Below are 24,983 nucleotides of genomic sequence, written 5' to 3'. Positions count from 1 at the left end.
CCAGTGTGGATTCTCACATGTTCAGTGAGATGAGATTTATGGCTGAAACATTTTTGGCATTCGGAGCACTGATAAGGTTTTTCCCCAGTGTGGATTCTTATATGCTTAGTGTGATTGCTTTTTACACTGAAACATTTCTGGCATTCAGAGCACTGATAAGGTTTTTCCCCAGTGTGGGTTCTTATATGATAAGTAAGATACTTTTTGGTAATGAAAGATTTCTGGCATTCAGAGCACTGATAAGGTTTTTCCCCAGTGTGGATTCTTATATGATGAGTGAGATACCTTTTGTTAATGAAAGATTTCTGGCATTCAGAGCACTTATAAGGTTTTTCCCCAGTGTGGGTTCTTATATGGTGAGCAAGATTGTTTTTTTGACTGAAACATTTGTGGCATTCAGGGCATTGATAAGGTTTTTCCCCAGTGTGGGTTCTTATATGCAGCGCGAGATATCTTTTTTCACTGAAACATTTGTCGCATTCAGTGCACCGATAACGTTTTACCCAAGAGTGGGTCCTTGTATGTTTAGTGAGTCTCATTTTGTCACTGAAACATCTCTGGCATTCAGAGCAATGATAAGGTTTTTCCCCAGTGTGGGTTCTTATATGATAAGTAAGATACGTTTTGGTAATGAAAGATTTCTGGCATTCAGAGCACTGATAAGGTTTTTCCCCAGTGTGGGTTCTTATATGCTGCGTGAAATAGATTTTTTCACTGAAACATTTCCGGCATTCAGAGCACTGATAAGGTTTTTCCCCAGTGTGGGTAATTGTATGTTGAGAAAGATTGATTTTTTGACTGAAACATTTGTGGCATTCAGAGCACTGATAAGGTTTTTCCCCAGTGTGGGTTCTTATATGCTTCGTGAGATGGATTTTTTCACTGAAACATTTCTGGCATTCAGAGCACTGATAAGGTTTTTCCCCAGTGTGGGTTCTTGTATGCCGAGTGAGACAGCCTTTTTGACTGAAACATTTCTGGCATTCAGAGCACTGATAACCTTTTTCCCCAGTGTGGAATCTCAAATGTGCAGTTAGAAGTGATTTACGGTGGAAACGATTTGGGCATTCAGAGCACTGATAAGGGGTTTCCCCAGAGTGAATTCTTGTATGTTCAGTGAGTCTGCTTTTGAAACTGAAACATTTCTGGCATTCAGAGCACTGAAAAGGTTTATCCCCAGTGTGGGCTCTTCTATGCTGAGTGAGACTGTTTTTGTAAATGAAACATTTTTGGCAATCAGTGCACTGATAAGGTGTATCCCCAGTGTGGGTTCTTCTATGCTGAGTGAGACTGTTTTTGTCAATGAAACATTTTTGGCAATCAGTGCACTGGTAAGGTTTTTCCCCAGTGTGGATTCTTTGTGTATGCCGAGTGAGTGCGCTTTTGTTAAAAAAACTTTCATGGCATTCAGAGCACTGATAAAGTTTTTCCCCAGAGTGGATTCTCATATGTTCAGTGAGTTTAGATTTACGGCTGAAACTTTTTTGGCAATCAGAGCACTGATAAGGTTTTTCTCCAGAGTGGATTCTCATATGTTCAGTGAGTTTATATTTACGGCTGAAACTTTTTTGGCATTCAGAGCACTGAAAGTGGTTTCCCCCAGTGTGCATTCTGTCAAATTCTGTGAGATAAGATTTATGGCTGTATCTTTTTTTGCACAAGTAACTTTTTTCCCCAACTTTGTTTATTTTGCCTCGATTGAGGCGGGTTTGAACAATGAATTTGTTCTCACAGTCCGTGTTTTTATAAGGTGTTTTCTCTTGCTTATATGCCACGGTAAGAGTGAACCTGATTTTAGAGTTGCGCTTGTTTAGATAATGTTCAGCATTTATCTCTAAAAGAAATTGTGTGTAATCTTCTTAACACTTGAATTGAGCAAAATATATCTGAAGCAGCCCTGTAACACCTTTTGAAATGTTTCTAGCAGATAATAGTCTTTAGGTAAAAGCATCTCAGGCAGCAACTTACTTTGTGACTGAAGTTTTTCTCAAATCTATTTGTATAGTTTCTTAGCAATGCAGTAATAAGCTGTTAGACTGATATTTAATGATTAAACTGATAAGTACCTTTTTGCACTGATGTAATGACAGTAACTGAGGGCGTTTGAACGTGCACAGTACTATTGTGGATCATTAGTCGCAGAACATCAGTTCCTTCTACCCTTTCTATGTTTGGTGAAAGGTTAAGGTTTGTAGTTCTGAAGACGAGGATTTATTTACATTAGCTATAACGCAATGGTGCTCCTTTAATCCATTTTTATATTTAACAATTTTACATATCACTCCTGCACAACAGATAATGTTGAGGCGATTTACATAGAATTACAGAACAGTACACAATAAAAAGGAAACAATCTGAGATGGTCATGAACACAATAAAGTGGTGAATTATTAAGGTTTTCGTAAGAGTGAGCAGAGTGGGTCGAGGTGTTAAATTCCGAGGCAGATAGTCTTAAACTTGCGTAACTGGTTAAAAACAGTTGTTGAACAAAGTTGATTTTCCAATCTTTTGGTTGTTAACGTGTCAGCTTCGAAGTCTTCTTTCAGTGTCTTTTCTTTGATGGTATCCAGAAGAAACCTTTTGTTGTAACTTTCTTTTATGCAGTGTGTGCTTCCTCTCTAGAATTATATGATGCTTCAGATGAACGTTATTCTGTCATGCTGACGCAATTTGTCTTTCTGATAATATTTCAGATGAGGATGCTGAAGTGGTCTTTCTACATTATTTCTAATGCTGGGTGCACAGATATGGCTTTGCTCTGGGTTAATGAAATGCAAACTTAGATACTTCACTTACAGGTATAGTACTTTCCTCGCCACACTTAGATTTTTGGAAATTGTTTAAACGTAGAATGCTGGATGCCCTTCAGTTTTTCAAAATAATCCTTCTTATGGCACTGACATTCAGTTGCTTAGTGCTAAATCCTGCTTTCTTCGTCCGTAATGTCAATCACCTATAGTAATAAAATTAAATAGATAATACATGTACATTTCCAAAAATATAATTTACAAGCCAAATCAATGCAGAATTTTGAAGATGGTGAGCTGTTTTTCAGACAGTGCAGAGTGTAGAATGGTAGCATGAGAGTACTTGAATGTAGGAATGAGGATTTGTAGAATTTTCAGCATTTTATTAAGCTCACAAAGGATACATGTACCCTATGGAGTTGTAACATAGAATCCTAAATGCAGATATTAAAGTCATATGGACTGGCACCAAACTGATATTAAAAAAATATACACTATTAATTAATTTGTAATGCAGATTTCTGGTACGGGAAGGACTCCTCCACGGACAACAGTCATTTTCCCCTGCCCTGAGTTACCACCTACTTGTATCTGGTATCCTGACTTTTGAGTTTTGGCCTCAGCCTCAAGCAAATATATTGTGTGCTGCGAGGACTATGCCTAGACCAATCCCTCAACTATGGTCCAGAGTATGAATCAAGGGCAATGAAATTAAGGCGTACTTACATGTGCTCATTTTATTCCACCTGATTATCAGTGTTTAGGTGTTTCTGCACCTGGATTTACTGAGTGCAGAAAATTAGGACACCATTTTTTTCCAGACAGAAAAATTAGACTGAAAAGACGCATAAGACTCTGGGTGCAGCAGACGCAGCCAAGATTATGTTGTGTTTTTTACTAACTCGGGGAAAAACAATTCTTTCCTCTGTTGGTGTTCATGGTCATTGTCGGCCTATGATTCGGCGTTAAGTTCAGAGTGTATTGAGTAGAGCCGAGGGGCCGAGCCGAGGAGGAGTTAACAAGCAAGAGGAGCGGAGCCTGGAACGACTGCCCGGGTTTGTTTTGTGACCGGTTCCCGCTCTCGAAGGTTTCTCCTGCGTCCTGTTATACGGGCGCTTTAAGTTTGATGGATCTGCTGTGGGGGTAGGAACGACCGCTGCCGGCACCGCGGTGCTAAGGCGCTGCTGGTGCTGCTCGTGTGGCGGCCGCTGCAGGGGTCAAAGGAGCATTGGCCTGTGGTGCTGCTGGTGCGGTGGCTGCTGCAGGGCACAGAGGCACAGAGGGCACAGAGGAGCCTTGGCTGCCACCTGATTTTAAGTATTTACTAAGCATTGAGCAGAGCTGAGCAGAGGAGTGGAGTGCCTACATCTGCTGTCAGTAGTGGGATTGGCTCTGGATGCCGCTTTTGCTCCTGAACGATTGCCAGCATTCTCCCTTGTACTCTTGACAGCGATGAATAGCAACAAACAAGCAATGGACAGTGAGTGGCGAGTGACAAGTGGCAAGAGGTGTGTGGCGTGTGGTGAGTAGTTAAGGTTGCTCAGTCCATAAGTCGCTGAGCCATTGGAGTCTGTAAAACAAAATCTGAGAAATTATGCAAAGGGGAAATTGACAATAGACTTTGACCCTGTTGAAGCACTCCTCGACCCCTGAATTACTCATCATGCCTAGACTACTGCCCTACCCGGAGCCCGGCTATTAATCAACTGATTAATTAAATCAATAAGTAACCAGCAGTACCGGCGGATTCTGTACTGAGGTGTGCCTTGGGGTTTTTTTCCCTTGGAGGTGTTTGGAGGTGTTTTTGTCCTATCAAAGCACCCTTTGGTCTTGTCACTGGCCCGTTTGATTCTCTGAAAGAAGCAAGACTTCTTCGCCTTAGATGGTGTATTATGAGGTCAGGAAAGGAGCGGCCACCTTTCCCTCCTAGCAAAAGGAAAAGAAAAATACAACAAACAGTAATATTAGATAAGTTTAAAATAAAACAGGCAGGTTTAAATCATCTAAGGTCCATACATTTGGGAAACTGGGAAAGTCACCATCAAAGTTTGATTTTATGAAAGACCCAACTGGTGCTATGCTAACATTGCTAACTAATCCATGTGACCTTCCAACTCCAATTAAACACTGAGTGGAACAAATATTATATCCCCTAAGCAAGGAGTAAGTGAACCAGGCCACCCTGAGTCTGAAGATGAAGTCGAACGAATGTCAAATTCAACTAAGGACCAAGTCAACCACTGGGGTCAAATAACGGACCTAGAGATGTTAACTATTCCACGCAAAATGCACAAATCTAACAATGGGAGATACTCAGCAATTACTACCAACTAGGAAGCCAGAGCCAATAGGAGTGCAAGTAAAAATCAGAAAAGCTAACGGTACAGGGGAACCATCTAATTGGGCCAAATAAATCAACCAGAGCAAGAAGCTCCAAATGAACTAAATGGTGGGGTGAAAAGCATAAGGGAAGCCAATACCCCACTGAAATCAGATCTTACTCTGTCTAAAATAAATTCAGTTAAAAAACAGGACCAGCCGAAATATAATCAAAATAACGGATCTTAAATTAATAAGGACGAATACAACAGCAACCCAGAAACTCTGCAGCGTTGGAGTACTCCGTATCATAAAGACGTTTTGAATAGTAGTCCACAATTCATTCATTCTTGTGATGAGGGACATGATTTTCAAGGACCACAAAAAGAGAAGTATAAAGACCTATCATTCATAAATGGGCAACACCATAGCCCAGGTACTCAGGTACCAAGAAGTGGGAACGCGGGAGCAATTTGGGATTTATTCTTCAAAACCTCGCAATTAACTCTGGAAGCTTTAACATATCAGTCCAACAAAAAGGAGGTCCAAATAGATCTCGAGCGCTATGGCATCCTCTGTTACCGGAATTGAGCAGAAGATAACAACGCAAAATAATCTAATAGTAAGGGCACAATCTCAGCCAATATCTACGTATGCAGAGTGTAGTTGTGCCCCACTAATTAACAAACTAGCTACCATTCCCGATATTTAAAAAACAATAATTGACGATGTAAAAGTGAAATTTCATAATGTGGGAATTCAAACCATCAAGACCGACTGCCCCTCTAAAGGTACAATAAAATGTAGAGTCAATACTGTTGTTGTTAAAGAAAAAATAGATGATAAAACAAAAGATCAAGAAGTGATAAACCGACACAATCAACAATGACAGACGCAGCTCCGAAAGTTCATCTATCAAAAAGACAGACGAAAAAACAACGGAAAGCAAGAAATAAAGCTTCTAAAAGTATAAAAAATACAAATGCATCAGATATAGTGAGATTGAACACTGGAAATAACCATGAGAAATATCATATTGTGAAGGTGAGGGTAAACATATGTCTCCAACAAAACCCTTTTACCCTCTATTTAATAAGGATCTATCGGAGGTACAAGCAGATATGAAAAATAAATGCATAAACAATCAAGCTGATAGTATAAAAATGATAGAGAATGGGAAAATTCAGTCCTTTGAAATGCTGCAAGTGGAGGAAAGTAATAAACAGGTGGAAAATAAGCCATCACAATTGGAAACGAATAGAGCAAAGAGGGAGAGTATCAGAGGGGATGAAACGAATAGAGATTTGTTAAGTGGTGCAGGTAATTTTTATGCCGGAATATAAATCTAGGGGTAATAATTAAACAACTTGCAAACATCCGGACCCAACACGAGATGGCAGGAGTATGCGAAGCATGTGCATCTACAGCATACATGCCTCAAACAGAGGATTAATAGCCCCAAATCCCTGCCGTGGTATCTTGTCATGTTGTGGCTGAGTGTACCATGTGATGTTTAACCAACAAAGAGGACAAAGTTCCTATGCCAGGGTGCAAAAAGTCACCCATGCATCGTGGTGCAAAAAGTCACCCATACTTAAAAAATTGGAAGAAAAAGAGAAAATGAGATTCCTAGGTATAAAGGACCCAGAATTATAAGAGGGAAAGACATTGTGTTTCCTCTGTTGCCCTCACACACCCCGAAGAGTGTCATGCTTCATCATCGGGCGTTTGCTCCTCGTAGGGCCGGCGCTGCAATTCCCTACGGGTCCCAAGAAGGGTCACTTTATCGGAGATCTTTTGGAGGAATGCCGGATGATGCATGCGGGTGTGCGGGTTATGAGTCAAGAGGAGGGTAAAGAGAATTCGTGCCAGTGTGATATATTAAAATTGAAACAAGGGTAAACATGCAGCGATATGTTGAAAAATATACCCTTGGCAGTCAATACTGCTAAAAATTATTGACCCAAGAGGCCTATTATGCCTAGGTGTCAATTGTCAAGGTCAACATGTTTCGCGCTTCCGTTGCCAAGGGGTCGTTAGCGCTTCGTCAGGACCATCAAGTAAAGAATATGTAAAGTGCACGTGATTTAGTGAGTTTAAAAATTACCCTCTTATCTCAATCAGGGTGGAGTAGAACCTGTGAACCTTTATCATGGTCACGGCTAATAGGTGGAGACCACTCCTGAATGAAGCCAAGCACTGCGTGTAGTAATTCTACGTGGTCAGAATTATGGACGCCCGCAAGTAACCGGGAAATGAGTGCGGGTGCTGCCTTCTTGCAACCTACCCCAGACCACGCTTCTGCCGTAAGACAGACTAACGACCCCTTGGCAACGGAAGCGCGAAACATGTTGACCTTGACAATTGACACCTAGGCATAATAGGCCTCTTGGGTCAATAATTTTTAGCAGTATTGACTGCCAAGGGTATATTTTTCAACATATCGCTGCATGTTTACCCTTGTTTCAATTTTAATATATCACACTGGCACGAATTCTCTTTACCCTCCTCTTGACTCATAACCCGCACACCCGCATGCATCATCTGGCATTCCTCCAAAAGATCTCCGATAAAGTGACCCTTCTTGGGACCCGTAGGGAATTGCAGCGCCGGCCCTACGAGGAGCAAACGCCCGATGATGAAGCATGACACTCTTCGGGGTGTGTGAGGGCAACAGAGGAAACACAATGTCTTTCCCTCTTATAATTCTGGGTCCTTTATACCTAGGAATCTCCTTTTCTCTTTTTCCTTTCTTTTTCTTCCAATTTTTTAAGTATGGGTGACTTTTTGCACCACGATGCATGGGTGACTTTTTGCACCCTGGCATAGGAACTTTGTCCTCTTTGTTGGTTAAATATTGACATTCGGAGCACGGACACTGGACCTTTATAAGCTCCTTGGGTCCCCCCCTCTCTTTTTGATAAATATACCATGTGATGTAGCAGGCTATAGTGCTTGGTGTGATTTGGTCATTTTTGACAAGGTGGAGTGCTGAACGGTTAGGCAAATTTTTATTTTCTTTGTTTTTGGGATCGTGTGATATAGTGCGGTAACTACTGTATGATGTAAATAAATTACATTGCTAATATACCATCAGGATGTGGGGTGAGTGTTATTAGGGCTGAAGCCTTGCTGATTATATGCAGAATAACAGGTCTGGGATGTCACTACTGACTAGGGCAGGTTAGCAGCTGCACAGGCCTTGGGCATTGATCCTATTGAGGATAATATGTGACGGGCACTGGTGACTGGAGCTAGCTAGCAACAACGCTCACCTCTGTTATTCATTACAAGCAGGTTAACAATACATGTCAATATTGACTGGAACTGGTTGGCAGTAGAGTTAACCTCTGGTTTTGAATGTTTGCAGGATTTAAGGTATAGGGGTCACTACTGACTGGAGTTACTTAGCAGGATAATAGGTCTCAGGGAGCAAATCTTGACTGAAGATTGTTAGTATGATCACTAGTCCCAAGGTGCTACTAATGACTCAAGTTGGCTAGAATGATAACAGGTCCCAGGGGGCAATACTAACAGGAGCTGGCTAGTAGGCTTACATACAGGTCCAAGAAGCCACTACTGACTGGAGCTAGCTAAAATAATAACAGGCCCAAGGGTGGTGGGGTGCGAGTGGCACCAGTGACCGGAGTTGGCTAGAAGCATTGACAACCTTTGGTATTGATTAAATACAGGATTCCAGGTCACAGGAGGCACTGCTGAATACGGCTGGATAGCAGCAGTGGTGGCCTCTAGGAAGAAGGAATTGAGAAAGCATAACTGGATATACTGGTTTCTTTAATACCGATAATTGTTTACACATCATACACATCAATGCCACAACATGCATTGATATATTATGTTACCAAATTACAATATTCTTATATTAATTTGATGTGTCTGTTCGCCTTAATATGCCTGCAAAGTTATACGATTCTATTAGGGCCCAGAACCATTTTATTTAGTGATGTCAATCAGCACACTTTCCTGCATCTTGTAGTAAATGGAATACTGACAAACAGAAGTGTTATTTCCAGAAACAGTGAATTCTGCAGCTTGTCTGTGTATCTTTTATCTGCACCTCACGGACTCCTCACATTCCTCTGGAGAGTAGATCCTGCCTCCTACTCATTAGTATTGTTTTAGTAACTGTTTCTATCACGTGTTCATGTTTCATTGACTTGTATTAGGAGAAAAGTGTATAAAAATACAAGGGGAGCATTAGCATTATATACTCCAACTTGCTTTAGGGTGGATGCTCTCGTCCATTGCAAAGACAATTGTCACTTGTTAGTTTGCTTGGCCTTTTGCTATTTTTGCATTAAATGTATGATAGATTTGTTGGCCTCCAGGTGTGTTGTGTTTTATTTTACATTTCATACGAGATGACAAGGAAAATGACAGTCCAGTATACACATTCTTTATATAAATCAACTCACAGTATACTGTTCTGGAAGTTCAGTCCCACAGACATTATCTCTAACGGAACGCCCTAGGAAGCATGTGCTTTTCAAACCAGTTGCCTTCTGATGCGGCGTCCTCGCTATTGGATAAGTCAATATGTCCTGAATTTTAGGAGGGTTACCGTAACTAGTGCACTATGTTAGAGATGATGAAGCATGTCACCTTCAGGTGAGTGAACGCAACTTGTCTTAAAAGCACATGCTTCCTAGGGTGTCTGCATTCAGTTACAGATAATGTCTCTGGGACGAACCTCCAGAACAGTATACTGTGATTTGACTGTTTTATTTTAACAAATGTACATAGCAGATATTGGCACTTGCTTGTTTCACAAAAATGATCGAATACCTGCCTCCGAGCGCACTTCTTACAGACGAGTATGGGGTTATCATGTTGCTGCTACAAGCTCCTTACCTGTGCGAGTTATCGGGAACGATGCAGGGGCAGACCCAAATCAGTCACATATGGAGATCAATGACAAATACTGAAGAATTAACAGAGCTTCCAAGCTGGTGACCATTACTTATTTGACCCTGAAAATAAAAGACACGTTTTTAGTATTCTGGTGACTCATGACCATAAAAAACAAAGGTTATAAATTCAATATTGCCTCAAATACTTAAAAAATGGAACTGGATGCGCTGAATCGGATGTTGTCCCAGGTCATGCATGACACCTTTCACCAGTATTGCTTATGGGACTTGTAGTTTTGTTTTTCTCATTAAAAGGATGGGTTCTAAAGTCCCAGTGTTCTAAGCGATGTTAGTTAAAATCAGAGGCCTGAGTGAGGATGAAGCATGACACTGCTCTGCTTAGCAGTGAGATGACTGACAGTTCCCCAGCCCTTCCATTCTTTGACCTACAGAGGCTCGTCGGTCATTCATATTTTTTTGCAACGAGAAAGAAACTTTTATTGCAGCTTGTGCCAACTGAAGAGATAAAACCCATGGGCGTGTTTACTTAACTACTAACAAACAAGAACAATCAAGAACATGAGTTTCTGGAAAACTATCAAGCGACCAATCAGAATCAGCCGCCCTTCACACCCAGGAATTCTTGAGGCTTTGGAGAGGATGAATTGCACGTGGCACAAGAGGAACACTACATCGACTCAAAGCTCACTTCTTAGAGATGTACTGAAATGCAAGCCTCATGGCACACTTAGCGAGCTCTTCACCTCCTCCGCCTCAAACTGTTGACCAGCTATCAAGGCAAAAGAGCCTGCAGCAAAGCATTGCTGGCTTGGTTCCACACCGGACCAGGCAAAGTGGTCAAGTCCATACTCCTCCAAGTCAGCAAGCACTCGAGCCAGTCCTAATCCCACATGGATGTTCCCCATCACAACTATTTTAATGGTACTAAGTTATGTTTCTCCTAAATGTATGAGTCAAAAAGTGAAAGATTTTACTAGGAAATGCTGAAAGAGAAATCATGAAGTTTTTCAGTATTTGAGTCTGCCACAGTACACAGGAGCATTATTTCTCTACAGCAGCAAATCATGTATGCGCCCTGCAGAACGCATGTTTGAATGAAACATGGAATGGATTGCAGCCAACAATCTATGCAACATCATAGCAGAGTGCAAGATAACTTGTGTTATTATTCCAGCAGAACGAAATGCCATTCCTAATGTGTACGGAAAATGTACGGTCAGTGTTGTTCTTCTGCCAGTTAAAAGACTATCACCATTAATGTGCCAGGAAATACAATACTATGAGAAATCCTACTTGTTGGCAGGGTGGTGCCTGCCACTATATTTCAGGTTACTTCCAACATAATCTGATTTATACATACATTCTCCAGGGTGCTGCCAGCGATCGGGTCTGCACACAGCAGTCTTGAGACACTCAAGTGCTCCGGTGGCCCTAACACTAAATATTTGGGACAAGGTACTGAGGCATAGAGAGCTGATCATATTCCCTCCCCATACACACTGTTCCAGTTACCGCGCGTACAATCGTACTTGCTCTCGCCCCAGGAAGCTCCAGGAAGCATTGGACGCCAGACGCCTGGAGCTGACGTATTGGATCTCACGCGCATGCGCTTGTGTTTGCGTGCACATGCCCGTTTGTCCCGGGGATACTGTACCTGCATCCGCTCCGCTCTTTCTGAACGCCAAGCGAACGCCGAGCAGAGCGTTGAGTGAATAGAGGATCCAGGGGCCAGTGGCGCCCGCCTGGAGGCCGAGAATTGCAGCCGGAGGCCAGGGGGGAGGTCTAGAGTTTAGCTGAGGAGCTTGAGGCGCGAAACCCTGGCACATTAACCTTAAAATTAAACTTAAAATAAAACACAGGCCCTAAGAAGTGCTGTAGGAACCTGCTGAGTTAGAGTTGGTGACAGCACCTGAGCAGACAATTAGCCAACGGTCGCAGGGGGCTGGAAGAGCGGAGTGCACAGCGGCAAACCGTGAAACAGGTAATTGAGGAGCAGTTGTCCTCCATAGGTTTAAAATATGGAATGGCTGTAATTGTTTTTCTTAATAATCAAGGACATTAAAACTAACCCAAAAGCGACGGCGCTAGTCACATGGGTACAGGTTATTGAATTGGTATTGGGAAAAGGGGCCTCGTGATCTAATCCCAGCGGAGGATTGGAATAGGGGTGTAGCATTTAAAACAGGCTATAGGATTGGTGACCTGAGACCAGAGTGCGAGTAATGAAGAAGGAAATCTAAAAGATGACACCGTCCCAAGCAATAACCCGTAAGACTATAAAACGGGAAAAAGAATGAGATTAACATTCCAGTGGCAGGTGAAGGGAGCGGAGTAGGTAAATCAAAAGGGGCGATGAGTGAGCCAACTGGAAGGAAAAAACAAGTAGCAAGGAATGTACAATCCTTGACGCTAACACTGCAATCAGCAAAACCAAAAATAGCAAAAGGTGGTTCATCAGTGTCTAACTCAATCAAAGACTTTTTGGAAAGTCATTTCAAGGGGAAGGATGTGACGGACAAGGAGTCAAGTGCTGAGGCCTACCCAACCTCTGAGTCCATGGGTGAGGTTGGTCTAGCCTCTCCAAACCAGACCATATTTAACATCTCTGGGGTTTCTTTGAATCCACGGCTGTCCTCTTCGCCAAGAATGTTCCAGGGGGAGCCGTCGAAAGCAATGTTGGGCGAGTTGTCACAAATCAGAGGGTTAATGCCGGCATTAGTTAGACCGATTGGTGGGAACAGGAGGGGGTAGGCAGTAAGGATGAAGAGGTAGCTTTGTTAAGGGCTCCCAAGCTAAAGAAAGAGGAACCAACTGTATAAATATCCCGACAGCCAATTATTGTGAGGAAATGGTGTGAAAGGAGATATGACATGAGTGGATTCCCGAGGTCAAGGGGGAAGAGGAGGTCGCCCTTAGAATAAGACAACAAATAAGGCATCATGTAAGGGAGGTGAGAAGAGTGAAAGGAGAAAGGAAGAAACAAGAATGTCAAGAGAGGGAAATAACACAAAGATCAAAGGAGTATAATGCAAAGCCGATAGCTGAACGAGAAGAACCTTGGAATAGGCTAGAAAGATCAAAGATCAGTAAAAGTAGTCTGGCACCAACAACGAAACGGAAAAAGGAGAAAGAGGGGAAAGGTACAGAATTGAGGATAACTACACAATTGGGACCTGGAAATCCTAGACGTAGGAAGACCACCAAAGAAAAAGATCAGGGCGACATTCCAACAAAGAAAAGGGAAGCTAGATTAATGGGAGACATCCACGGCGTAAGGCAAGATTGTACCCCCGACTTATGGGTTTTCCTAGAACCATACGGCCAGGACAAGGGCGGAAAAAAAGTCAGGAAATTAAACCCACTAAATCGATCACAACTTATATTCCCCATGTCAAAATGTGCAAGCCTCGGCAGCACTGGCACAGAGGACCTTAGAGAAGTAGGGTTTGTTCCAAATAGCAAAGGGGGTGATGTGACCAAGCTCCTCTTCTACTCTGCCTTGGTGAAAGCCGCTGCAGAGAATGCCAAAAATAAGCTGCAAAAGGAGGGGATTAGATTGGTAAGAAGGGAGGAATTCCAGGGGCAGCACTTCCTTACGAATCATGCTGGACTAGGGTTACGGCAGATAAGGTTAATCAACTCAAGTTGGAATAAGAAGGAGGATCTTGCAATAACTATAACTGATAACGAATTTGCAAGATACTACAGATATATTTGCTGGAAATAGGTTTAATGTCCTAGCATCCCCAGAATTTAGGGAGTAAGAAGAGGAGGGGTTCCTGAGTGAAATTGACTAGGAGCATGGGTCGTCACACAGCCTATCAGTTCTATCATGGAATATAAATGGCTACAAGAAAATATCGACTCAGAATAATTTTGATAAATTCATTAAGAGTGATGATATTGTCTGCCTACACAGGAGACTTGGCTGTGTGACGATACCCTAGCAACCCTAGTTACAGAAGGTTTCGCCCAACACTCTAAAGCAGCAAAGAAAAATACTCTGGGGAGGCCATTGGGGGCCAACTAATGCAGAGTTCCACACAGATAGCTGGGAAGGTTCAGAATTTGAAACTACATTGTGATTGGGCATTAGGCTGTAGGGTCCTACTGCAGAAGTCGGATCCCTGCTTTGATGGAATATGTATTATAAACGTTTATATACAGTAGGGAAAGGACAATGAATATAAGGTGAATTTGGGAAAACTGAAAGAAGATATAGAGTATGTTAGCGTAAAGAATCAGAAGGATATATTATTGGTGTTCGGTGATTGTAATCATAGATTAGACCCCAAAGGGTGGATAATTGTCACGAGGAATTTTTAGAATCTTATAATATCGAAGTAGCCATTTTCTCTAGAGGAGAGATCTCCCCAAAGGATGCGACTTTTACTCAGCTGATGGGTTTACTGAGCATGGTGTGCGTAAATGGGAGAATGCAGCCAGATCGGCCAGCAGGACGCACTTTTTTGAGGGGCCAGCAACTCTGCCCATTAGATTATGTGTTTTGTCAGGCCTGGTGCTTTGGGCTAATTAAAAATTTTGAGGTGGTAAAAATGAAAGGTAGCGACCATTATCCATTGAGGGCAGAATTACATCTATCAAGAAGCAAAAATAGAGAAAGGGTTTTGCAGGTACATGTGGATTATCCAAAACGGTTGACAACTAGTATAACAGAGGAATATATCGAGAAATTAAAGGAGGCTATTCCTGTAGAAGAAATTCAATTAAGAAATGGAATTGCCTGGTTTGAATCCACCGTAGGCAAGCTGGTGGACACCTTAAAGAAAAAAATTAAATTAAGAAAGGCAGGGCCTGGGAGCCACAGTGTTAATAAAAATGTGAACACCTGGTTTGACGATAAATGCCGGGTAGCCAAGGCACAGATCAGGTAGAAGGCGAGAAGGGTAAGGGTCAGGTTTAATGTGGAATTATCTCTGTCCCTCCAGTAACTAAGGTCAAAATACAAAACACTAATTCGTAACAAAAAAAGAACCTGTAAAGATAAGTGCTGGGCAAAATAATTGAAAATAGAGATGTCAAAGGATTTTGGAAATTAGTCCAAGAAAGTGTGGGTAGAAAAGCAGGTTCTCTAGAATGTATGGTCCCTGAAGATGAATGGGGGGGCTCCCTGGGAGAAATATATGGGAAATGGCCTATACAAGAAGAGTCAAGGATGCCAGTTTGGCCACAGGTGAGGGTTGATATAAAAGAAGAGTTTACCTCAAGCTATATAAAGAAAATTATAGCAAGTTTGAAGCTTACCCGCGCTGCAGGCCCAGATAATCAGATTATACCCCCAGAACATGGGGGTTTAAAGCAGGCAACTCCACAATTGACCATTGCTTTGCTCTATGGGCCATAGCGCGGAAGTCGATTGAAACGCAGGGAAGTTTATTATGCTGTTTTGTGGACTTCCGTGCAGCTTTCGATCTGGTGGACCGGGAGCTGTTGTGGGAGGCCTTAACTAGTTACTGAATCCCAAAAGATTTGTTAAGTCTGATTCAAATACTCCATACTAAGAACTGGGCCCAGATAATTTTAGATATAGATGGAAGTTTATCTGGGAGGATTGAAATTGGAAATGGGTTGCGGCAGGGATGTGTATTGGCCCCCCTGCTGTTTTCCTTGTTCCTAGCAGATTTGCCATTGACCCTGCGAAACAAGATGGTAAGCATATTGCATGTTTGCTTTATGCCGACGATCTGGTGATTAAGGATAAAATAAGCTCTGTATACAAATATCCTGCAAGATGACGCAATAAAAGTGATGTCATCTATCTTAAATGATGAGAATCTAAATGTCGAACACAAACAGCTCATTTTGAACTGTATTGAGATGGTCTTAAAAAACAATGTTTTCCTGTACAAAGATGAGCTGTACAAACAAATCAAGGGGACCAGTATGGAGGCCACTTGTGCCCCCAGTCTGGCATGCCTTTATGTCAGCGACTTTGAGCTCAAACATATCTATAACGGGATGGCACCATATTATGAGAATGTGTCTCACTGGCATCATTTTATAGACGATATAATGTTCATGTGGAATTGTGCCAGTGAGGGCTTGTTGTCATTCTTGGAATGGCTTAACTTGGGAGATGAAAATCTAAAATTCACTGTAAATTACAGTGATAGCTGTGTAGAATTTTAGGATATTAAAATCAAGGACTCCCAAGGGGCACTTGAGGGAGAGCTGTTCACCAAGCCTACAGATAAGAATACATTGTTACACTATCAGAGCAATTACCCCTGTACACAAAAGGATAACATCCCCTTTGGGGAATTCCTAAGATTAAGGCTGAGTTGTACAACACTGAGGGATTTTTACCATCATGAAATTATGGAAAAGAAACTAGGAGCTAGGGGCTACCCCAAAAAACCGATCAAACACTCCTTAAAACGAGCCCGATTCTATGATAGGGATCACCTCCTTAACATGAATAAAGAAAAAAAGAACATATCCTGAGAAAGAATAGTGTTTGTGAGTCAATACTCAGGTTTGAGTAATAAGATCAAGAATATAGTAAACCGCAATTGGAAAATGATTAACAACGGCATGCTGACACCACTAACGAATCCATTGTTTTCGTTTAGACAAAACATTAGGAAACACTTTAGTCAAAACATACAAGAACATTGATGGGACCTTCCAAACTACTTTACAGAATCAGAGAGCAATAGGAAACCACGTGGCTCATGCTCGATCTGTCCAAACTGTATAATAACATTTTTTTTTAATTTTAATGGAAAGGACTTGGGAGTAACTACTCTTAATTGCAGAAGTAAGATCATGGTTTACCTCCTTATCTGTCCATGTGGCCTTGGCTACGTAGGGTAGACGGGAAGGGAACTCCGCATTAGACTGCTAGAACATAGGTCAGCATTGAAAAACAATAAGGAAAATGCTCCTATGACAGACCATTACCCCAAAATGGGCCAATATTGTAACCAATTTAGGTGGTTCATTTTGGAGAAAGTAACTGTGAGCAGGAGAGGTGGAAATCTAGATAGCATTAGAAAGATGGGTGAACAGTGGTTCATGTGTTTTCGCAACACAAGAGAGGAGGGGATGAAGTTGTTAGCAAATCAGTAAATATACCCCCAACTCTCTGTCCACTCCCAGGTTAGTTCTGTGGTGTCTGCTTGCTTCTTCTCCCTCAGAACAATCAGGAAGATTTCTCGCTTTTTCTCCCTCCCGGCTCTTAAAATCATAGTGATGGCAATGGTGCTCTCCCGCCTCGATTATGGCAACATAATCTATAATGGCGCGCCGGCCTATGCGATCCACCGCCTGCAACTCGTGCAGAACCAGGCTGCCCGCCTGATTCACGGCCTGCCTAAATTTCATCGTGCCACCCCCCTACTGCAGGCACTACACTGGTTACCTGTGAAAGAGCGAGCCTTATTCAAGCTTGGCTGTCTCACCTTCCAGGCCAAAATGGGCACCGCTCCGGAGTTCATATGCTCTGCCATTAAGCCTTATACACCGGGCCGAGAGCTCCGCTCCACCCACATGGCACTCCTGACTATCCCTCGATTTAAAAAGAAAAAGGCTGGTGGAACAAAATTTGCGGTCCTCGCCCCCGTGTTCTGGAACTCCCTCCCTGTGGAACTCCGTACCTCTTCCTCCTATATAGAGTTCCGGAAAAGTCTTAAAACCCTGCTTTTCTCCCGAGCCTTTGCTACCTAAACATCCTTTGCAACTGCTGGTCTCTCGCAATCTGAAAAGCGCCATGAAACCGCACGGTATAAGCGCGCTCAATAAATGTTTTTAAATAAATAAAATAAATAAAAAAATACCAATAGCATGAAATGTGCACTCCGTGAGGGCCAGGCAATGATTTAGAGTATAAAAGTAGAGCCCAAGCAGACTGTACAATTCAATTAGAACTATATAAGAAAGCTATATCTGTAAACATAAGGAGTTGAAGAAGGAAATATCCATACAATAAGATCGAAAATAATAAATAAAAAATAATGAATTTATGCAAAATAATTGATGACAAACGATCAGGCAAAAATTGTGATGTAGGATGTTTAATAAATAGGGTGTAATTGCACCAGGAATAAATGTACACTTAGTAAGAATGAACGCTTCGTTGGAAGTGTTACTCAAAAGTAAGTGTAGAAAAAATTGTACAGATAAATTTTACTATCAAAACTAGTTGGGGCGACAGCAATTGGCAAATGACAGTGAGGCTTGGATGCACGTACATGTGCATCCGAATGGAAACAGGAAGCGGGAGGAGAGGTACGTGTGAGAGGCGCAATTTGGAATACGGCATGGAAACGAGTCTTGGATTCATTTAGCTCTTCCGGGCTGTTTGACCTTTAATGCCCAGGAAGTAAACAGGGATAAACAAGCCCTCGGGGAGAGACGGATTCTGAGTGCGCCCAAAATGAGAGCGGGCACACTAGACACTAATTAATTTCAGGCTAATGAGGATACTGAGAACATTTATAAGCTGACGCATTTCGATATCGGCGTTCGATGCGTCTTGAGAAGGTGACTGGCTGCAGGCACCTTGAATCGAGCTTCCCCCGCATTCTCTGGTAAGAAGAGTACTGAGATTAGCGATATAGATAGTGCAACCGTCATTTTTAATACACTCTAGTTTGGGGTATGTGTCGGCAATTTTGTCCCGTACAGCTAAAACGGAAGTTATAGCTCGGAGGGCACAAGAGTTACTACGCTGATAACGCACAACGTATGGGGGACGTTTCCTTTGGCCACTTCGTGTACAAATAGGTAAGCCCTGCCTGCTTTTATTTCGGCATCATGAGGCTGCAAGGATTTAATCGGAAAATATTAGTGGAATAAAAAGATACATTGTTATTTTAGGAACAGAGGTTTTCACTGGGGAAGAAATAACTTGTGGTACCCCCACAAAGAAATAAAGATAAAAGAAAAAGAGAAGGAACAAGACGCTGATGCAATAATAGGAGGCAGGTAATATTATTAGGTAATTAGGCAGCTTAATTCAATATTTTGTTGAGGTCACCTTAAAAACAGTTGTTTATTCTTTGTATTATCAAATTTGTTGCAGAAACCAATTAGAGTTTCATGATCTTTGTTTTTAAAGTTGGTGAGTTCACATGCACAGGAGGGACCACCAACAATTGAATTTGAATTTAATTTGAATTTAAAATTACTTATAAAGCGCACGTTCGCCAGCGGCTTCATGGCGCTACAACAAACAGAAACAGGGTGGTCTAGCCCATGTAGAATAAATAATTCAAATTGTGGGGGGAATATTTTAATTAAAGGCTTTAGAAAACAAAAGGGTCTTAAGTTGCTTTCTGAACTGGGAGTAGAGAGTCAGGGTCCTAATCTCAGGGGGGAGGGAATTCCAGAGGAGTGGGGCAAGGGTCGCAAATTTCGAACCGCCCCATTTCTTCCTCCGAAAACGCGGGACCGTAAGAAGGGCCTGGGTGGATGAACGGAGGTCTCTGGTGGGGACGTAGGGAGTAATCTCAGAAGAGATAAAAGCTGGAGCCGTGCCCAGTCTCGCTTGAAAAGTGATGGAAGCCAGCTTGAACTGGACACGCTCGCGAACGGGGAGCCAATGTAAAGATTTAAGGAGGGGGGTGGCATGGTGAAATTTAGGTAATTTGAACACCAGGCGGGCCGCCTGGTTTTGGATCTGTTGCAACCGCCTAAGACTATATGCAGGTATACTGGCATATAGGGCGTTGCCGTAATCCAGGCGGGAGATGACCATCGCCAAGGTGATCAATTTAAGGGCTTGAAAAGAAAAAAAACGGGACACCTTGCGTATAGTACGCAGTGAAAGAAAGGAAGGAAGAGGACACCACAGAACTGACCTGGGAGTGAAGAGTGAGTTGAGAATTGAGCTTAATACCTAAAGTTTTTACTGAGGGAGAGGGGACAGGTGGGGAACCGAGAGAAGGGGGCCAGAACAAAGGAGACCAGGGGCTGGATGAACCACCTGTTAACACCAGTTCGGTCTTATCTGGGTTAAGTTTTAGATGGTTGTGGTTCATCCAGTCGCGAATGTGGGTCATAGTAGATTGAAAATTAGAGATAGAAGACAGAGAGGAAGAAAGATCAAAAACAAGTTGGAGGTCGTCAGCATAGTTATATACTGCGACCTCCATCTGCTGAAGAGAAAAGATGAGCGGGGCAATGTAAAGATTGAATAAGAGGGGAGAAAGAGAAGAGCCCTGGGGGACCCCGCACTGAACTTTCCGGAAATCCGCGGTAAAATCACCCAGGCGAACAGCCTGGGTGCGGTCCCTCAGGAAGGAGGATAACCAGACCAGTGCAGTACCTCCGATCCCCGCCGCCCTGACACGGGAGAGTAAGATGGTATGATCAACCGTGTCAAAGGCGGCTGAGAGATCGAGCAGTACCAAGGCCTGGGTCTTATTGGTATCCATTCCCTCCCTGAGGTTGTCAAGGACCGAGAGTACCACGGACTCCGTAGAGTGTGCGGGGCGGAAACGGCCTGGCGGGGGGCTAAGACCCCATGCATCTCCACAAAAGTGCTCAGGGTGAGAGTAACGTGGCGCTCGAGCACCTTTGCTAAGAATGGCAAAAGGGAGATGGGGCGGTAGTTGGCCGGGACTGAGGGGTCCGCACCAGGTTTCTTGAGGATGGGAACAATGATAGCAGTTTTCAGAGGGGTGGGCACCACACCCTGGGAGAGTGAACTGTTAAGGAGGCGAAGAGGGGGATCAGAACATGAAGAAAAAATGTGACAGAGGATGTGGGAGGGACAGGGATCAAGAGGGGAACCAGATTTGACCAAGGGAATTATTGAAGTAAGACATTCCTTAGTCAGCGGAGGAAAAGCATCAAGATGACCCTTAGGGGGAGGACACCGAGGGTCCACAAACGTAGGAGAAGGAGGAGGAATGTTGGCCTTGATAATAGAAATTTTCTGAATGAAAAAATTATTGAGGGAGTGACAGAGTTCAGGTGAGGGAGTGGGTTTCAATGTAGTTCTGTCAGAGAATGCCAAGTTGTTCACAATCGAAAAAATTACTTTTGATTGGTTCTCTGCGGCGAGGATTTTGGAGGAGAAATAAGCTGTTTTTGCCCCTAAGATGGCCTGCTTATACTGGGCTAGGATGTTGATAAACTCCAGTCTTAATAGGGGACAGTAATTTCTCCTCCAGGCACGCTCAGCTCTGCGTACCGCTAATTTGGCAGTCTTGAGATCCTCATTAAACCACAGGTTGGCATCCTTCTCCCGCTTAGATGTGACCCGCTTGAGTGGGGCAATAGAGTCACACCCAGAAGTGAGCCACTGGTTGATGGAAGCGGCTTGGGAGAGGGTAGATAACCCCTGTAGTGAGGGGTAGGAGGTCATGAGTGAGTCAGAGAGGTTGTCTAGGTCTACTCGTCCCCAAGCCCGGACCCACACGTTTTTAGGAAGTGAAGGTTTGACCGGGGGGTATATAGAAAGAGTAAAAGAAATCAAGTGATGGTCCGACCAGGAGCAGGGTAAAATAGAAACAGAATTTACAGGGCAGTTCAAGGACCAGATCTGGTCAAGCACATGTCCTTTAGCATGGGTGGGGGAGTGAATGTGAGGTGTAAAATTAAAGGAACAGAGGGTTTCAGAAAATTCCTTAGAGGAGGTACACTCAGCAGGATCTGACGGCCAAAAATTAAAGTCGCCCAGGAGCAGGATGGAAGAATTATTTATAGCAATTGTAGCTAATACTTCCAGAAAGGACGGAAGGAACAATGAGGGTGATTGGGGGGGGGACAAGCCACATCAGCCAAATTAACAAAGGTAATAAGGTTTTAGCTGTAGGGCGATTAAATGGGGGATTAGTCTCAATATTAAATGTATGGTATAACAATGACAAATAGACTCGATATGGTAATTTGTTTTTAGAATCAGCCTGTGATAAAAAGAGTGAAAAGATGGCAGGATGCTGAAAGGGGACACATCTAGGAGAGATGAATAACCTGATATAAGGTAAAAGAGAGGGCAAAATAGTGCCCATACATTTGGAATAATCAAGTCTGATAACAAGATAGTTACTGGAAGGTGGGTACAATTTGTGCACAGATCCCTAGTAAGTAGGAGCATTTCTGAAAATGAGTGGTCATTACGCACCAAAGGTACAGCCCATTTATTAGAATATCGCGAATAACAGCGGGTTAAAATGGGAAAAATAAACTGAATATGGATGTCATATAATTGAAGAAATGCTAACCTATAGGAATTAGATAAACAATCAGAATATCTAGGAAAATTATATAATTTGTACGCTCTCTGTAACTAAGAATACTGTGATGCATGGGACAGCATTATAATGCATGATTTTAAAACAAATATTTGACTGTATTTGCCTACAGGAATAAAGCACAGTGGCAACCAATCCGTGCCTTGCAAATTGAGAGAGACAAAAAGTGAATGTCTTGAAAAAAATAGACTATTTTCTTTAAGACCATCGAAATGCGTCGACGCTTCATAACACAATTGTGGGAAATCAGCTCATCCTTTCAAAATTACGAATTAATTGGTATAAGGATTAGCCAGAATAGTGCAAACCCGGATGTGTAACTTTATGACAAATTGTGGTGTCTGTTTTATGTCTCTCTTGTTTTCTTCTTTTTTATCTTGTATAGGGATTTAGTGCATTTGAAGGTTAGAATTATTATTATTGTGTTGTTTTATGAGCAGTGTGGCTCTCGAGAGACCATAGCACATACAATGAATGCTGGTGCTGTTTTAAATGAAACAATTAGTTGTAATCTGCTTGAGAGCAGGAGGTTATGTATTCTCTTTTTTAATAAAATATGTGGTTTATATAAATTATTTATGGTATAATTGTTTTGCAGAAAAGTCTTTTCTTTTTTACTATTCAGTGGAGTTCTAATACATGGGCTCTTTGTGTGAATTGATTTTCAGTAAATCAATTTGTCCACCAAGGGATCTTTTGATTTTACTATTTAAAAGTACTCCAATCCCCTGGTTAGTTAAAGGGGTCACTCTTGTTTCTGCTACATGAAGTAAAAATATGCCAGTCAGTAGTAAGTTGCGAAAGTTATGTTGTTGCGTATGTACAGAGGACTCCCTTCTGGAGGCAGCCTGCCCGCTTCCTCCAGAAGGAACTCCAAGTTATGAGATGTATGTTAAATATGGGCCATCTGCTATTATGTTTTCTCCCTTATGGGTAAAATATACGAAACAAAGCAATGTTGAATTACAGTGGCCACAGTTTGGCTCCTTTGATCTCCAGGCCCTTTCGAGCCTGGAGGAGCAGCTGCTCCGCAAACGGTCTCGTCAAGCCATGTTTGACGCCACTGCATTGTGGAGGAAAGAAATAGATAAAAAAATGAGAAAAAAGCAAGCGTTGAATAAAAAGTAAGAGAGGATGTCTATGGCTGATCATGCGAAAGAACATTTAGAAAATAAGGTTCAGGAAGGGGTTGAAGTGGTAGATAGGCATCATAGGGCTAAGGTGACAAAATGTTACCCCGCTCGTTCTCCCAGGGACCTTGAGGTTGAAGGAGAAGAGGGGGACTCGTTGTTGAATTCTATTCTTGAAGGTCCACCTCATGCCTATGCTACGGCTCCTATTTATCCCGCTCTTCCTCAAAATGTTCCTAACGCTCCACCCCCACCAGTGGTCGTTCAGGCTGCCCCACCCATTGTACCACTGCCTGATCCTTTGACTCCCGTCATCCTGCCAGCACCCCTTCCCTCCGACAGTTCATACCGCCTCACCTATTGACCCAACCCTGACCATACATTCCCATCTGCTTGATAATCAGTCTATTGGTACCCCTGTTGGTGACTCTTATGCCACTCCGTACCGAACGAGATGGTCCTCCCTTATGCCCAATACCCTGTTTGGAGGATTCTTCATTACCCCTAGAAAGGAGCCTTTGAGGTCTGCTGAACTCGCTGGGGGTAGTGAAAGGGATGCTATGCGAAAACAATATGCATTTTAGGTAAATAATAGTCATATTTATGGCGTTAAAGATATCTGGTCGACCTTTAGACAATGAACGGCCATACAACAAACAGACATGGCCGAGTATATGTGCACACTTATAATGAAAAGATACGAAGCATTGTTCATAGATACTCCCCGTGGATTAATTGATTTAAGACTAACTATTGCCGAGAGTCATGTTCAGGGAGATGATATGCATGAAGCCCTTGTTACCATGATTGCGTTCAGAGACACAGCGGCTTTTCCGCCATTTACAAATGACAAAGCTATGCCTATGAGAGAGACAGCTCCCGTAGTTATCCCTGCAGTGCTCGCCAATAACCAGGGTGTTGGAGCAGCCCCAGCCCACTGGCGTAGGATGTGGGTGCATGTCTCTGTCACACACTTTTATCATCTCCCTTGCTTTCTTTAAGACTTCTACTGGATAACCTCTTTCCAAATATTTTTGATGTTGAAAATCCAAGTGTTTCTCTAAATCTTCCTTTTCCGAGCAAATTCTCTTAATCCTCATGTACTGTGAGAATGGTAAATTGTTTTTGAGGTTTTGAGGATGAAAACTTTGAAACAATAATGAATTGTTCACATTGGTTTCTTTTCGGTAGACTTCTGTTCGAATCTTTGACTTGTTGATGCTTACGGCTACATCCAAAAAGGAAATCTCTTTCTCACTTATATTATGAGTGAATTTGATTTGCTCCACACATTCGTTGAGTTCCTCAATTTTTCTTTCCAGACTCTCTCCGCTTCCTGATCAGAACACGAAAATATCATTATTGTTTCAAAAATATTTGGAAAGAGGTTATCAAGTAGAAGTCTTAAAGAACGCAAGGGAGAGGATAAAAGTGTGTGATAGAGAAAATCTTCTCAAACAAAAACAGAAGAAAACGGTAGAAAGACACGTCTTTGTTTTAAAATTCTCTACATCATCTCAGAAAATCAAAAATATTGTGATTAGACATTGGGAACTACTACAAAATGAAACAGATTTTCAAGGAATCTACTCTCAAAAACCAATCTTTGCTTTAACAAGATCAAAATATTTGAAAGAACTTCTGATGACACCATCACGAGAACAAGAAGTA

At 42.4% G+C, this 24,983-nt stretch overlaps 1 long non-coding RNA gene across 1 annotated transcript in view; it reads right to left on the bottom strand.

Moving 5' to 3' along the window:
- Positions 1 to 2,246: 2,246 nt before the first annotated feature.
- The window catches only part of LOC144806564 (uncharacterized), a 72,798-nt gene continuing 50,061 nt past the window's right edge, over positions 2,247 to 24,983 (bottom strand). Inside the window, exons 2-3 of the long non-coding RNA XR_013605834.1 lie at positions 9,939 to 10,057; positions 2,247 to 2,953 (exon numbers count right to left, since the gene is read on the bottom strand). This is a non-coding gene — a long non-coding RNA (uncharacterized LOC144806564). The remainder of the gene's footprint in view (positions 2,954 to 9,938; positions 10,058 to 24,983) is intronic.

The sequence above is a fragment of the Lissotriton helveticus genome (assembly GCF_964261635.1).
Source record: "Lissotriton helveticus chromosome 1_1 unlocalized genomic scaffold, aLisHel1.1 SUPER_1_unloc_87, whole genome shotgun sequence".
NCBI classification, from domain to species: domain Eukaryota; kingdom Metazoa; phylum Chordata; class Amphibia; order Caudata; family Salamandridae; genus Lissotriton; species Lissotriton helveticus.
The sequence above is the reverse complement of the archived record's forward strand: the minus strand, read 5'-3'. Positions and strand labels throughout refer to the sequence as shown.